The following is a 15,577-nucleotide window of genomic DNA, read 5'->3' on the forward strand; positions in this document are numbered from 1 at the left end:
TCTTGTAGCAGGAACTACAACATCAGACAGCCGCGATGTACCTAAAGATGGCAGACATCTCCAGGGTAGGGTGCTTAACATGCTGGGAGGCGCCTGTGTTCACACTACATAGTTACATAGTTATTTTGGTTGAAAAAAGACATACGTCCATCGAGTTCAACCAGTACAAAGTACAACTCCAGCCTGCTCCCTCACATATCCCTGTTGATCCAGAGGAAGGCGAAAAAACCCTTACAAGGCATGGTCCAATTAGCCCCTAAAGGGAAAAATTCCTTCCCGACTCCAGATGGCAATCAGATAAAATCCCTGGATCAACATCATTAGGCATTACCTAGTAATTGTAGCCATGGATGTCTTTCAACGCAAGGAAAGCATCTAAGCCCCCTTTAAATGCAGGTATAGAGTTTGCCATAACGACTTCCTGTGGCAATGCATTCCACATCTTAATCACTCTTACTGTAAAGAACCCTTTCCTAAATAAATGGCTAAAACGTTTTTCCTCCATGCGCAGATCATGTCCTCTAGTCCTTTGAGAAGGCCTAGGGACAAAAAGCTCATCCGCCAAGCTATTATATTGCCCTCTGATGTATTTATACGTGTTAATTATTATTATTATTATTTATTAGATTTATATAGCGCCAACATATTACGCAGCGCTGTACAATAAATAGGATTACAGACAATGATAACAGGGTTGACAGAACAATACAGGTAACAGACCATAGATACAATACAGGTAATAGCAATAAGATACATAACACAATGCAGATAATAGTACAATGCCAGATCATAAACTGGAATGGTAGTGGTAAAAAATTACCAGTTCCAAATTCTGGGTAAAGTGCACACAGTCAAGTATGATACACAAGGGGAGAGGGCCCTGCCAAAGGCTTACAATCTAGAGGTAGGGGCTGGTGACACAAAAGGAGGGGGTGCATCAAGAAGTTATTGGCAGAAAGGATTAGGGTAGTGTTGAGTTGATGTAGGCCTTCTTGAAGAAGTAAGTTTTGAGTGCTTTTTTGAAGGTGTTGAAGGTGGGAGTGAGCCTGATGGGCAGTGGGAGAGAGTTCCACAGGATAGGGGCAGCTCTAGTGAAGTCCTGCAGTCTGGCATGGGAGTGCGAGATGCGTGGGGTGGTTAAGAGAAGGTCGTTGGAGGAGCGAAGTGGGCGGCCAGGTGTATATCTGCTGACCAGGTCAGGGATGTAGGTTGGGCAGGACTTGTGTATGGATTTGTATGCCAAACATAGGATCTTGAAGCTGATTCTGAAGTGAATTGGAAGCCAATGAAGGGATTTGCGTAGGGGAGTTGTGGAGACAGAGCGGTGGGAGGAGTAGATGAGTCTGGCTGCTGCGTTCATGATGGATTTTAGGGGGGCGATGCGGTTTTGAGGAAGGCCTGACAAGAGGGAGTTGCAGTAGTCCAGGCGGGAGATGATGAGGGCATGGACAAGGAGCTTGGTAGTGTCTGGGGTCAGGAAAGGCCGGATCTTGGAGATGTTGCGTAAGTGGAAATAGCAGGCTCTAGCTACGGTTTGGATGTGGGAGGTGAAGGAGAGGGCCGAGTCTAGGGTGACACCCAGGTAGCGGGCTTGTGTGGTTGGATGAATGATTGTGCCATTGACAGTGACATAGAGGTCAGTGGGGGGTGAAGCAGCACGGGCGGGAAGATTAGGAGTTCAGTCTTATCCAGGTTTAATTTTAGGAACCTGGCAGACATCCACGATGAAATAGCTGAGAGACCAGAGGATACCTTCTCCATGGTGGTGGTGGAGAGGTCAGTGGTATGGAGGTAAATCTGGGTGTCATCTGCATATAGGTGATAGTTGAAACCCAGAGAGGAGATGAGTTTTCCGATGGAGGCGGTGTAAATGGAGAACAGCAGGGGACCAATAACAGACCCCAACTGAAAGTGGGAAGGAGGTTGAGGAGGAACCATTGAAGGAGGTCTTGAAGGAGCGATTTGAGAGGTAGGAGGAAAACCATGCTAGGGCACGGTCTTGGATACCCACAGATTGCAGGGACTGGAGTAGCAGGGAGTGATCAACAGTGTCAAATGCTGATGAGAGGTCTAGGAGGAGAAGGATAGTGTATTTTCCTTCGGCCTTGGCAAGCGTGAGGTCATTGACGACCTTGGTGAGGGCAGTCTCGGTGGAGTGGCCTGGACGAAATTCTGATTGTAGGGGGTCAAACAGGGAGTTGGAGTCAAGGTAATGGGTCATGCGTTGGTGGACTAAACGCTCCAGGAGTTTAGATGCAAAAGGGAGTAAGGAGATGGGACGGTAGCTGGATGAAAGTGAGGGGTCTAGTGAGGGTTTTTTAAGTAGGGGAATTACAGTGGCCTGTTTGAAGTCAGAGGGGAAGGTACCCGTGGAGAGGGAGAGGTTAAACAGAGTGGTGAGGACAGGAGCCAGAACAGGGAAGTGAGGACGGAGGCATTTGGATGGCACAGGGTCTAGGGGGCTGGAGGTGGCAGGAGAAGTGGCTAGGAGACGGCTGACTTGGTCCTCTGTGATAGGAGTAAAGGCAGTGAGTGGTGGGTGGGGTGGGGAATAGGTATTGGTGGGGGAGGAAGAGGTGGTGGAGTGGAGGCATGAGATTTCCCGTCGGATGCTGGCTATTTTGTCGGTAAAGTGGGTGGACAGATCAGTGGCTGAGAGGGCGGAGGTGGGGGGAGGAGTGGTGGGGTTAAGGAGGGAGTTGAAGGTGGCGAAGAGGCGCCGAGGGTTGGGATCCGATCAAGGCAGCAAAGTATATTTGTTTAGATCTCCTCTAAGGCGTCTTTTCTCTAGACTACATTTTCATCTAAAACAGGCATTGACAATTTACCGGTAGTTTATGTTGTACACACTTTAGATGAAACTCAATTGAGGTGGAAAAAAATGACCACCTCTGCCAAGAATCTAAACTAATTTTGGATATGATTAGTGTCATTTGATTGGGAACTAGTTAAAACCTCCCAGGTAGTGCCATAAAATGTTCACCAAAACCTCCATGGCACGTCCACCACTGTAATAAATGTAAATCATCTAAAAGCGTACATATAAAATGAGTGCCAGATGTACCAATTGTTGCCAAGATGCGCAGTGTAGTTCTATTAAAAAAGTGAATACCAAAAAGCTGCTGGCTTTACTTTCTTTTCTCTTCAACACAACACTCAGGTGTGAACTGCAATACTAAGGGCCCGTTCAGACTACAAAATGCGGACCGCAACGCATGCGGACCGCAACGCGTACGAACGCACGCATGTCCGCGTTCGTATGCGTTGCGTGGCTGATCCCATCACTGAAAAGTGAATGGGACAGCCGCGCGTTTTTGTAAAATCTGCGTGCAGCATGCGTTCCCGGACCGCACAGGTCCGGAACGCATGCTGTGTGAACATCAGACATTGCACTCTATGCAATGTCTGATGTCGTGCGTTTTGGCCACCTGCACGCGTTTCCAAAACGCGGCTGGAAACGCGTGCAGTGTGAACGGGCCCTTAGCCTGGTACACATGTAAGCACCGAATGGTTCTTCACGATAGCTTTGTTTGAGCGTTTGGAAATAATCATTGTATAGACATGCTGACTGCCCCTCTGCTGAGCAGCCTGTTCTGGTCCATCGAGATGGATGAGCATAAGGTAGCACTGACATATGTTATAGAGATATTTTAACCCTGCAGCTCACACTGGCCTGCACTCTGTCATGCATGCTTAGCATTCACACCAGGACTATTATTTTCCTTTACAGTCACTGTAATGTATGAAGTTTCTTCTCTTGCAACCCTTGCAGAGAAAATACACAATACTCATTTATCACTTCTCAGCAGACACAGCACAGCTAAGAATAAGAGGAAATGATGCTATGCAATCAAGCGTAGCATTCACTCCAGCAGAGCACTCTGCATATTATCCTTAATGCTGTTTGGACAGTTAATCATGAATTAATGTCTGTGGCCAACAACCGGAAAGCTGCTGTTATCATAGAAAAGAGATTTCTTCACATGCAGTGGAATTCTACAAGAAACTCGCCCTTTTTTTTTATTTGTAGTGGTGTAAGATCAGTTTAATAGAGCCCTTGCATTGCTAAACAACACCGCATTTAAACTCACAGGTCATTCAACTGGGTGGGCACGTTGACATGCTTGCATGAAGCAGAGATGGTGACAAATTGCCCACAGAATTGTATGGGTTGTGAGTCCATATGCAATATTATTGTGTAATGCAATGCGCATAGTATGAACGCACCCTTATGGCCCATACTCACGGGCAACCAAACCTGCATGTCGCTAGCACACGGGAGCGTGTGCGCGACAGTTCGGCGACAGCTCGTCGCCTCGTCCCTCCGCATACACACTGCGGAAGAGGGACTAGAAGGCGCGACAGAAGCTGTCGCCGACGTTCCTCCTCCCCGCCGGAAACTCAGTGCGCCGGCTATGGGGTTGCTGTTGCTAGTCCGCATACACACGCGGAGTAGCGACAGTTGCGGCGAAGTTGCGACGGCAACTGTCGCTAGGCGATTGACCGGTTCAATCGGCTGGCGACATCAGCGACGTGCGACGGTTCGGGGTGCGCGCCCATGCAACGCCTCATACTCACGGGCGACCTGTTGCCGCAACAAGCGCGTGCCGCGTGTTGCGGCGACAATTGTAGCCCGTGAGTATGGGCCATTAGCCCAACAAGGAGAACTCGCTCTCTCCATTCTGGTTAATGGAACGTCCTTGTTCTCCACCCTGGAAAGAATTCTCCACTTATTCTCCATATAATATTTCAGAAAAGGTATGTATAAAGATGGCTTTGAGTGTTGCGCCATGTAAGTAGGGATCAAATCCCCCACACCCCACCATTTGGGCATTTTTGCACAGTGACCTTGTTAGTATTAGCCTTCTGCTGTGGGATCACATGCAACAAGTTCAGCCCCCCTTCCCTATAAGGCTTGTCCAAACAGTGTAGCATTAGAATGGGTAATGCCCTTTCTTTGCCACACCAATGGTTGTCTGCCTCATATTTTTCTATCACCATTTGGTAGGTTGCATGTTAGAGTGCTTTTGCAGTTGAACTTCAAATGAGCTGACTGGCCCATATATAGGATAAACTATCTCCAACTATTTGTGCTAAGATTTATTTTTCATTCATAAACCAAATTAGTTCAGCCTTGGTTTGTACATATAGGAAACAGATGCTCCCTAGAAGTGCACTTATAAAATGCTTTGCTGTTCATTTTTCTCTCGATTCACTCCTACACTGTTGCAGAAGAAATAGTGACACATTTAGGAATGCCTGGCAGAATACTACATCCCCTCCCCCAGGAACACAAAACTGGTTCTGCAATGACTTTACTCCAACAACATGGGCCACATCCTCACCTGCCTGTACAGTCTTGCAGCTGAACAAACCATCTGCCTGCACTAACTACACATTCCTAGATTCCTGTATCGTGCGCTTTTACCGCGTTTGTGATATTATCGCGATTGGCTCTGATGGCCAAAAAGTGCTCAGAAAAGCGCTTATAGTGTGTGTGAGCCCTAAGAGAGATATGGAGGCCGACATTGCTGATCTCTGAACTCAGAACTTCCTCTCTGCTCTAAAAGAGATGCAACCGCATAATAACATTTAAAGGGAACCTTAATTGTTATTTTAAAAAAAAATGTCTAAACATTTACAGATACAGTGGGTTGCAAAAGTATTCGGCCCCCTTGAAGTTTTCCACATTTTGTCATATTACTGCCACAAACATGAATCAATTTTATTGGAATTCCACATGAAAGACCAACACAAAGTGGTGTACACGTGAGAAGTGGAACGAAAATCATACATGATTTCAAACATTTTTTACAAATAAATAACTGCAAAGTGGTGCGTGCATAATTATTCGGCCCCCTTTGATCTGAGTGCAGCCAGTTGCCTATAGACATTGCCTGATGAGTGCTAATGACTAAATAGAGTGCACCTGTGTGTAATGTAATGTCAGTACAAATACAGCGGCTCTGTGAGGGCCTCAGAGGTTGTCTAAGAGAATATTGGGAGCAACAGCACCATAAAGTTCAAAGAACACACAAAACAGGTCAGGGATCAAGTTATTGAGAAGTTTAAAGCATGCTTAGGCTACAAAAAGATTTCCAAAGCCTCGAACATCCCATGGAGCACTGTTCAGAAATGGAAGGAGTATGGCACAACTGTACACCTACCAAGACAAGGCCATCCACCTAAACTCACAGGCCGAACAAGGAGAGTGCTGATCAGAAATGCAGTCAAGAGGCCCATGGTGACTCTGGACGAGCTGCAGAGATCTACAACTCAGGTGGGAGACTCTGTCCATAGGACAACTATTAGGCATGCACTGTACAAAGTTGGCCTTTATGGAAGAGTGGCAAGAAGACAGGCGTTGTAAACAGAAAGCATAAGAAGTCCTGTTTGCAGTTTGCCACATGCCATGTGGGGGACACAGCAACCATATGGAAGAAGGTGCTCTGGTCAGATGAGTCCAAAATGGAACTTTTTGTCCAAAATGAAAAACGCTATGTGTGGCGGAAAACTAACACTGCACATCACTCTGAACACACCATCCCCACTGTCAAATATGGTAGTGGCAGCATCAAGCTCGGGGGGGGGGGGGGGGGTGCATCTCTTCAGCAGGGACAGGGAAGCTGGTCAGAGTTGATGGGAAGATGGATGGAGCCAAATGCAGGGTAAACTTGGAAGAAAACCTCTTGGAGACTGCAAAAGACTTGAGACTGGGGCGGAGGTTCACCTTCCAGCAGGACAATGACCCTAAACATAAAGCCAGGGCAACAATGGAATGGTTTAAAACAAAACATATCTTTGTGTTAGAATGGCCCAGTCAAAGTCCAGATCTAAGTCCAATCGAGAATCTGTGGCAAGATCAGATAACTGCTGTTCACAAAAGCTGTCCATCTAATCTGACTGAGCTTGAGCTGTTTTGCAAAGAAGAATGGGCAAGGATTTCAGTCTCTAGATATGCAAAGCTGGTAGAGACATACCCAGTGGCTGCCTCTGACACAGGAGACCTGGGTTTGAAATCTTGGCTCTGCCTGTTCAGTAAGCCAGCACTTATTCAGTAGGAGACCTTGGACAAGTCTCCCTAACACTGCTACTGCCTATAGAGCGCGTCCTAGTGGCTGCAGCTCTGGCGCTTTGAGTCTGCCAGGAGAAAAGCGCAATATAAATGTTCTGTGTTTGTCTGTTTGTTTGTCTAAAAGACTGGCAGCTGTAATTGCAGCAAAAGGTGGTTTTACAAAGTATTGACTCAGGGGGCCGAATAATTACACACACCTCACTTTGCAGTTATTTATTTGTAAAAAATGTTTGGAATCATGTATGATTTTCGATCCACTTCTCACATGTACACCACTTTGTGTTGGTCTTTCACGTGGAATTCCAATAAAATCGATGTTTGTGGCAGTAATGTGACAAAATGTGGAAAACTTCAAGGGGGCCGAATACTTTTGCAACCCACTGTACATCTTGTTTTTTGATCTGCTCTAATGGCAAATTAACTACCTTGAGAAGTTTAAGAGCCCTTTCACGCCGAGGCGGTGTGGTAAACTTACACACCCCACTGCTAATCTATAGGGTAGTTCATACTCCCTACGTTGCGGTACACTGCACCGGAAGTACCCCAAGGTGCTACAATACCTATATTGCCGCGTGGCTCCAGCACCGATCTGTGTCGGGCCGGAAGTCATGTATGAGCTGAGCTCGGGCTATGCCGCGCAGGAAGATATCTCAGCCCCTGGTGGGGCGATTTGCCCCATTTAAATTGCTGTACGCGCAGCTAGCACTTTGCTAGCCGCGCGTACAGCTTGATCGCTGCCGCACTGCGGCGATCGCCCGCACGCAGCGGCGCAAGAGGGCCCCCCCCACCAGAGGCCTGCACTGCCTGGACCAATGAGTTCCAGGCAGCGCTATGGGCTGGATCGGAGGCGTCTGACATCAGGACGTCGGCTGACTTCCATGGCGTCATTCCGATCGTCGCCATGGCGACAGGAGAAGCCAAACAGGGGAACGCGTTCTATACGCGTTCCCCTGTTTGCTATTGATGCCGGTGACGATCGCACTAAAGGGACACATGCGCCCTCTAGTGGTGTTTCATGTAGCTACCACTCTGGTAGCTTTACATGAAACAAAAAAAAAATATATAAAAAAAAGGATTTCTGCCTACCTGGCAGAAAAATCGAACCGCCAGGAGGGTTAAAAAATCGGCCGCAATTATCTGCGTCGCGCATGCGTGGAAGCGTATTTCAGAAATATGCTCCTGCGCACGTCATCGATTGCCGAAGAGGAAGTGCACGTCACTTCCTGCTTGGCCGGATGCCAGATGGGGAATGCCGCATAGTAACGTGGAATTCCCCGAAGGCCTGTTTGTAGCGGGACGGCACATGCAGAGTGAAACCGGCCTAAATAAGGGGTGTCAGAAAACAAAGCAAGCGCTCACCAATATGGGCTGCAACTGAATGACTCATCACCTCATATGCACCGCTTAAAATATTATATATTAAATAAGGGGTGTACCTGGGTAATATAGAGCCTATGGCAAACACTGAAATTGCGCCCCTCTCCCCTGCCGTTAGAGCCCCCTTCCCCTCTAAAAACAGCATCCTTTCTCACATACATGTGTTATGGGTGCCTGTATTTTTTGGCTCAGGATATTGCTGAAGTCACTTTTCTAGACATATCTGTTCTTATTCCCTCTCTGTCCTCTTTACTAACATTGCCATGTACCCCAGATAACAGAATGAATCTGATATTAGATGTGAGTGATGGGGAGGTACGGGAGCACACATGATGGCGCCCATGGTGCTGTGATGCCCAATGGCATGAGCCATGCCTGCACCCCTCTAGATACGCCTCTGGCCTAAATCTACTACAAACTGCTGAATCTAGATGTACTGTGGGGATGGACTCCCACAGGAAGAGCTGTGGCTTAGGATTATATGCAGAGAAATGACATACACTGGTCGAATTGCCATCAGATCGACCAGCAGATAGATTGCTCTGTGATCGAATCTGATCAAAGAGGGATCTACTGGCTGCCTACACTGCAAACAGATATTGAACCGATTTTACTATGAAGCCGATTCACAATTTGTGGAGCTGCCGCAACCCCCCCCCCCCCCCCCCCCCGCGAGTCCCCTGGTCTCCGTTGTCTCTTCTCCGCTCTCTCTTCTCCGCGCTGGGCTTCAGCTTCACTTTACTTCCTGTTGGGGGAAGTTTAAACCGTAGAGAGCGCTCTACTGTTTAAACTTCCTGTCGGGACAGGAAGTGAAGCCAGCCGGAGCCCAGTGCGGAGAAGGGACAGCGGGGACAATGGGGACACGTGTCGGCGGAAGAGGTAATGTATTGCCGCTAGCGTCGGTCGTCGGACATTCGAGCACCAGAATCGATGCACTCCCGACCCGCCGGCGATCTGCACGGACAGATCGCCAGGAACGATCGTTTTTGGACGGAAATGGATAGTTCGGTCAGCATTTGCGCAACGCTTTAACAGCAGATTCGATCACAGTGATCAAATCTGCTGTATATTGGCGGGAAATCGTGTAAGTGTACGGGCCCCTTAAATGGCGTGTGTTTGTGAGGAAGTCACTGGGTGGACACTGCTCTGTGTGAATTTGGTGTCTTGGTGTCTATTCTCCTGCTATCTGCTACAGTGAATGAGAGGATGTATCACACTCATTAATGGTGTATAGACAATGGAGTGTTACATACTCATTCCATATGGAGTGTACACTGATCATGTCCTGACCTTCTGCATATAAATTCATGGGGGCCTCACAGAGGAGACTTTACTGCGTGGCACAAGTCCTGGAAGACACTCTACAAACAAATTGAGGGCAGCTTATCCGAGCAACATGAGCTGGGCATACTACAGCTGGGCTTTTACAGCAAATTGGAAAGGAAAGTGCTGGGCATTTCAAGGACTGGCCACAAATGATGTTTTGCAGCACAGCTTTGATTATCCATGTGAATGGCAGCAATGCATGCACAAAAAGTTGGTTGGCAGGGGTGTCTAATCCCGCATCTAGGCTTTACTGCTGTCTTCTATTTCTATCGTCACATTTCTTCATCTTCTAAGGCTAGATGGCTTTTGGCCAAGGTGGATGTTAGGGGCCACCTTTGTCGAGAGCTTCGTGTGTGTATGGCAGCTCCAATACACAGCTGAGAGAATGAGCCTGCCTGGTCATCTTGTCCGAGTACAGATAGACAAGATTTTTCTCCATCTTACCCCTCCCGCTCCATCATGCCGCTGTCCCTCCTCTCAACGCTATAGTAAAAAGTCACTTCACTCCAGGCTAGTTACATGTCTGAACAGCAATCGGCCCTGAACTTCTGCCCAGGGAAGCAAGTCCATATCTGAGCATGTGACAGTTCTCATACCCATTTATGAGGCTTAAGGAAAACATCTGGATCAATATTTTAATCACAATAATTTAGCATATAATTGTTACAACACGTTTTGCTAAACAACTCACAGCTCACTGGAGTACTCTTATGTTAAAATCTTTTGTACACTGGACAGCTCTTTCTGCATCAATGGTCTATGCCACAGGGTCTCTTTAAATGCAGAGTATAGTCAGGAAGGTACACAGTAGGAGCACTATGAATTTTAATGGCATCCCTGCTGTAAAGGCATCAGCTGAGCTCCAGACCCTATGGGGAAAAGAGATCAGCCTGGGACCACACATTTCATCTCGTATCCACTTTAAGGCAGACATACACTATTTACATGTAGTAAACAATTGATATCTGCCCAATATCAATAATTCATCACTTTGCCAGCTTGGCTTACTTCCTATTAGATCAGATCTCATGCAGCCCCATTCACACTGGAGCGTTTTACTAGCCATTTCAGCAACGCTCGCAATCACTGGCCATCGCCAGCGTTTTGAAAAGCGCTGCTGCAATATAAAGTGTATGGCAGTGTTCTCCCTGTAGCAACTGCCAGCGATGTGCTAAAATTGCATTTTGCGATTCCGAGTGTGAATGGGGTCTAAGGCTGCAATTGCTCCAAGTTGTGTACAATAACTGTGAAAAAAACGCAGCATGCAGGACTATTTTAAATGCATCAAAAATCAGAATGGCGTGTAGTGTAAAAGAGCCCTCCCTGATCCTGTGCTGTTCCACCTGCGCTCCTGACCACGTCAACCTGGCAAATATTGGCCTTTCCTGGTCAATGTTTGATTGCCAAAGTGATATACCGTAACTTCTATCAAGGGGGCCTTTATTTTTTATATATTTTTCGATTTGATGTTCAAATCTTTCATCTAATCTACAGTATTTAAATAATAAAAAAAGGCTATTTAATGTTTGCCTGCAGCACAGCACTTGTAAAGTGTGAGATCATCATAAAGTATGTTTATGCCACAGATAATGTACTCTATGTTGCTATAAATCTGGTGCAATCTGCTGTTTTCAGTCAGGGGAAGAAACAAAAGTAACAAGGTGTAGTGAAAAGATAATCAATTTAAAGATGTACAAACTATGAATGTATAGCTCTGGTGACTGAGGCATAGCAGTAGATACAAGCTTTCTTTCCCCAGTCAAAATTAACCTGGTGTGACAGTGTGTTATCTGGCTGATTGTATAGCCTGAAGGTAGCCAGAGGAATCACATTCCATTCCTCAGTCAATTACTGCTATCAGTTTACAAGGTGCTCCCCAGCCAGCCAATCTAAACACTGCTTGTTTTTAAACCACTCAATCACACGCTCCTGCAGGAGTAAACTAAACAAGCAAAACAAACAAAAGGAACTGCAGCTTCTAGCGCTAGGCACACATGATGCAATTTTATGACAGGTTTAAGGTAGCCATACACTGGTCGATTTGCCATCAGATTCGACCACCAGATAGATCCCTCTCTGATCGAATCTGATCAGAGAGGGATCATATGGCTACCTTTACTGCAAACAGATTGTGAACCAATTTCAGCCTGAAACCGTTCACAATCTGTTGTGGTGGTGCTGCCGCCGCTCCCCCCGCCCGCATACATTACCTGCTCCGCTGGTGCGACTGCCCCCGGTCACCGCTGCTCCGTCTCCGCTCTGGTCTCCAGGTCCGGCATGCTTTACTTCTTCCTGCCCGGCAGGAAGATTAAACAGTAGAGCGCCCTCTACTGTTTAAACTTCCTGCCGGGCAGGAGGAACTGAAGCATGTTGGAAACCAGCGCGGACACGAAGCAGCGGTGACCGGGGGTAGTCGCGCCGGCGGAGCAGGTAATGTATTGCCGCTCTATTGTGTCGGTCGTCGGGCACTCGAACGCCGCTAGCGACGCGCTCCCTATCCGCGGGCGATCGACGGTAATTTTCCGCACGGAGCGATCGACGGGATCGGACGAAATGGATCGAAATTCGGCGTGTAGCGCAAACGATTGGCAGCAGATTCGATCCCAGTGATCAAATCTGCTGTCGAAACGGCGGCAATTCGGGCCAGTGTATGGCCAGCTTTTCTGTCAGATCAATTATTTCCAACATGTCCGATCTGATTTCCAATCAATTTTTCATTCACTTGCATGGAAAATCGATCGGGAATCAGATCAGACATTTTGGAAATAATAGAACGGACAGTAAATCTGTCAGAAAATTGCATTGTGTGTACCTAGCACAAAGGCTTTGGTGGCTGATTGGCCAAGAGACAGATCTCTCTCTGATCAAATCTGATTGGAGAAAGATCTGCTGACCTGATTGATTTTAGCAAATGTAGATGTACCCGCCTCCCGTGCATTAATACTTTAAACCACTTCACTACTGAGTGGGGTTTTCCCCTTCTGCAACAGGGCTATTTTCACCTGTCCGCGCTCCTTCCATTCATTTGCCTATATCTTTATTACTACTTATCACAATGAAAGGATATATATCTTGTTTTTTTCGCTATCAATTAGGCTTTCTTTGGGTGGTACATTTTGCTAAGAATTATTTTATTCTAAATGCATTTTAAACGGGAAAAAATAAAAAAAAGGAAAAAAATTATTTCTCAGTTTTCCGCCATTATTTTTTTTAAAATAATACATGCTACCATAATTAAAACCCACACATTTTATTTGCCCTAGTACAATGTATGGAACCAATATTTTATTTGGAAATAAAGGTGCATTTATTTTTAATTTTGCGCCTATCACCAATTACAAGCCCCCCATAATTTCATAAATAACATTAAAGGGATACTTAAGTAAAAAAAAAAATGACATTTACTCACCTGGGGCATCCCTCAGCCCCCCGAAGCTGGATGGTGCCCTCGCAGCCCCGCTCCGATCGTCCTGTCCCTGCCGGCGGCTACTTCCGGTTCGGCGACAGCCGCCGACAGGCTGGGAACGCGGCTGATTTTCCGCGTTCCCAGCCGCTGCTATCACTCTCTATGCTGCTATAGCGTATATATAGACGCTATAGCAGCATAGAGGGTGATAGCAGCGGCTGGGAACGCGGAAAATCAGCCGCGTTCCCAGCCTGTCGGCGGCTGTCGCCGAACCGGAAGTAGCCGCCGGCGGGGACAGGACGATCGGAGCGGGGCTGCGAGGGCACCATCCAGCTTCGGGGGGCTGAGGGATGCCCCAGGTGAGTAAATGTCATTTTTTTTTTTTTGCCTTAAGTATTCCTTTAATATACCCTTTTGACATGCATATTTAAAAAAGTTCAATCCCTAAGGTAACTATTTATGCATTTTTGTTGGTCTTTTTTTATCCTCCATTTTGAAATTGGCCATTACCCCATAACAGCTTTCTGGTCTGCACACTGTTAAACTGTAACATTGTCCACTACTGGACACATCATGGACATTACTGGACACATCAGTTGTCCACTCAGCTATAACTGACAGCAACTGATATATAGCTGACAGCAACTGATATATTTCAGTTTTGACAAAATGTTGTCAGAACTGGAAGGGATCATTGTCAGAAGAAAATGGTGAGCTTCTGAGAGGAACTGATGGCAAGGTTACTATGTAATGTTCATTTGAAGTTACCTCATGTGTTTATTTTAAATAATTTTACTCAGTACAGGTTCCCTTTAAGGTGGCCGTACACTTGTAGATTTGCAGCAGATTCGACCATCAGATTCCTGTCAGATGCCTTTCAGGTCGAATCTGACAGGAATGTATCTGATGTGTGCCACACACTAGGAACAGAATTCCAATAGATTTCAGTATGAAATCTAATGAAAATCAATCGAAATGCATTATTGCACCATTCGATCCAATGCAACTCTATGGGCCATCGATCTGCTGCCAGCAGCCGATCGACTCAGATTTTCCATACTGACCGATTGAGCAAATCGATCGAAAATTGGTAGATCAGCCGATCAAGCATGGTTCCAGCTGCATTGATTTCTATTCGATCAGAGTGGTAAAATTGGCCATCGATCGATGGCAGAAATCGACCAGTGTATGGGCCCCTTTAACATGCAATTTACATGCACCAGATAAAATTCATTAACCTCCTTGGCGGTCTATTAAAAACCGCCAGGGGGCAGCAGAGCAGTTTTTTTACATTTTTTTTTTAAAATCATGTAGCGAGCCCAGGGCTCTCTACATGATAGCCGCTGTGCAGCTGCATCCCCTCGCCCTCTTCGATCGCCTCTGGCGATCTCCGATCAGGAAATCCCGTTCAAAGAATGGGATTTCCTGGAGGGCTTCCCCCGGCGCCATGGCGACGGGCAGCATGACGTCATCGACGTCGTGACGTCATTGGGAGTCCCGATCTACCCCTCAGCGCTGCCTGGCACTGATTGGCCAGGCAGCGCACGGGGTCTGGGGGGGGGGGAGCCCGGCGCAGCGAGCGGCGGCAGCTAATCAGCGCGACGAGCGGCGGCTAATCGGCGCGGAGGCGATCAGAGTGCACACGCAGCTAGCAAAGTGCTAGCTGCGTGTTGCAAAAAAAAAAAGTATGCAAATCGGCCCAGCAGAGCCTGAGAAATCCTCGTGCGCGGCATAGCCCGTGCTCAGCACGGGATTACCGTCAGGGAGGTTAACTACAAAAAAAAGACGTCTAAAGAATACAGTTTGTCAGTTCTTATACCACAAACACAAAAACCATTAGGTGAGAATGGGCCCACTGATTATCATGGCCTGTTAGGTCTGTATAGCCTGGTTTTAGTAAAAAGACAGTAGAAAAGCACATGCAGAGCAGATGGGCCCTGAAGGAGAACTACTGGATATGTTATATAAAAGTATCCCTCCACTTGTACTAATTATTGCACTATTTCTTTCTATAACATTTTACCCTTACTTATCTCCTTTGAAAGACTGTTCTAAACATCAATTTATGCACTGCAATCCTGTACAAAATGTCCTAAGATTTTGCACATCTCCTGCTGCATTACAATTATATTGTATTTAATGACCAATTATTTTCTTCTTATAAAAACAGTACAAAGCTCTCCTTTCTTTCCATATCTTGCCTGATGACTTGTGTACCACTGGTGGCTGGATAGTGTAATGGTTAAGGGCTCTGCCTGTGACACAGGAGACCTGGGTTCGAATCTTGGCTCTGCCTGTTCAGTAAGCCAGCACCTATTCAGTTGGAGACCTTGGGCAAGTCTCCCTAACACTGCTATTGCCTATAGAGCGTGTCCTAGGAGAAAAGAGCGTTA

General features: G+C 46.7%; 1 protein-coding gene across 1 annotated transcript in view; it reads right to left on the reverse strand.

Annotated features, from left to right (window-relative positions):
* Window positions 1-15,577, reverse strand: part of LOC137521345 (2,7-anhydro-N-acetylneuraminate hydratase-like) — a 272,083-nt gene that overhangs the window by 42,640 nt on the left and 213,866 nt on the right. The gene's annotated exons all lie outside the window — the stretch shown is intronic.

Source organism: Hyperolius riggenbachi, chromosome 6 (assembly GCF_040937935.1).
Source record: "Hyperolius riggenbachi isolate aHypRig1 chromosome 6, aHypRig1.pri, whole genome shotgun sequence".
NCBI classification, from domain to species: Eukaryota; Metazoa; Chordata; class Amphibia; order Anura; family Hyperoliidae; genus Hyperolius; species Hyperolius riggenbachi.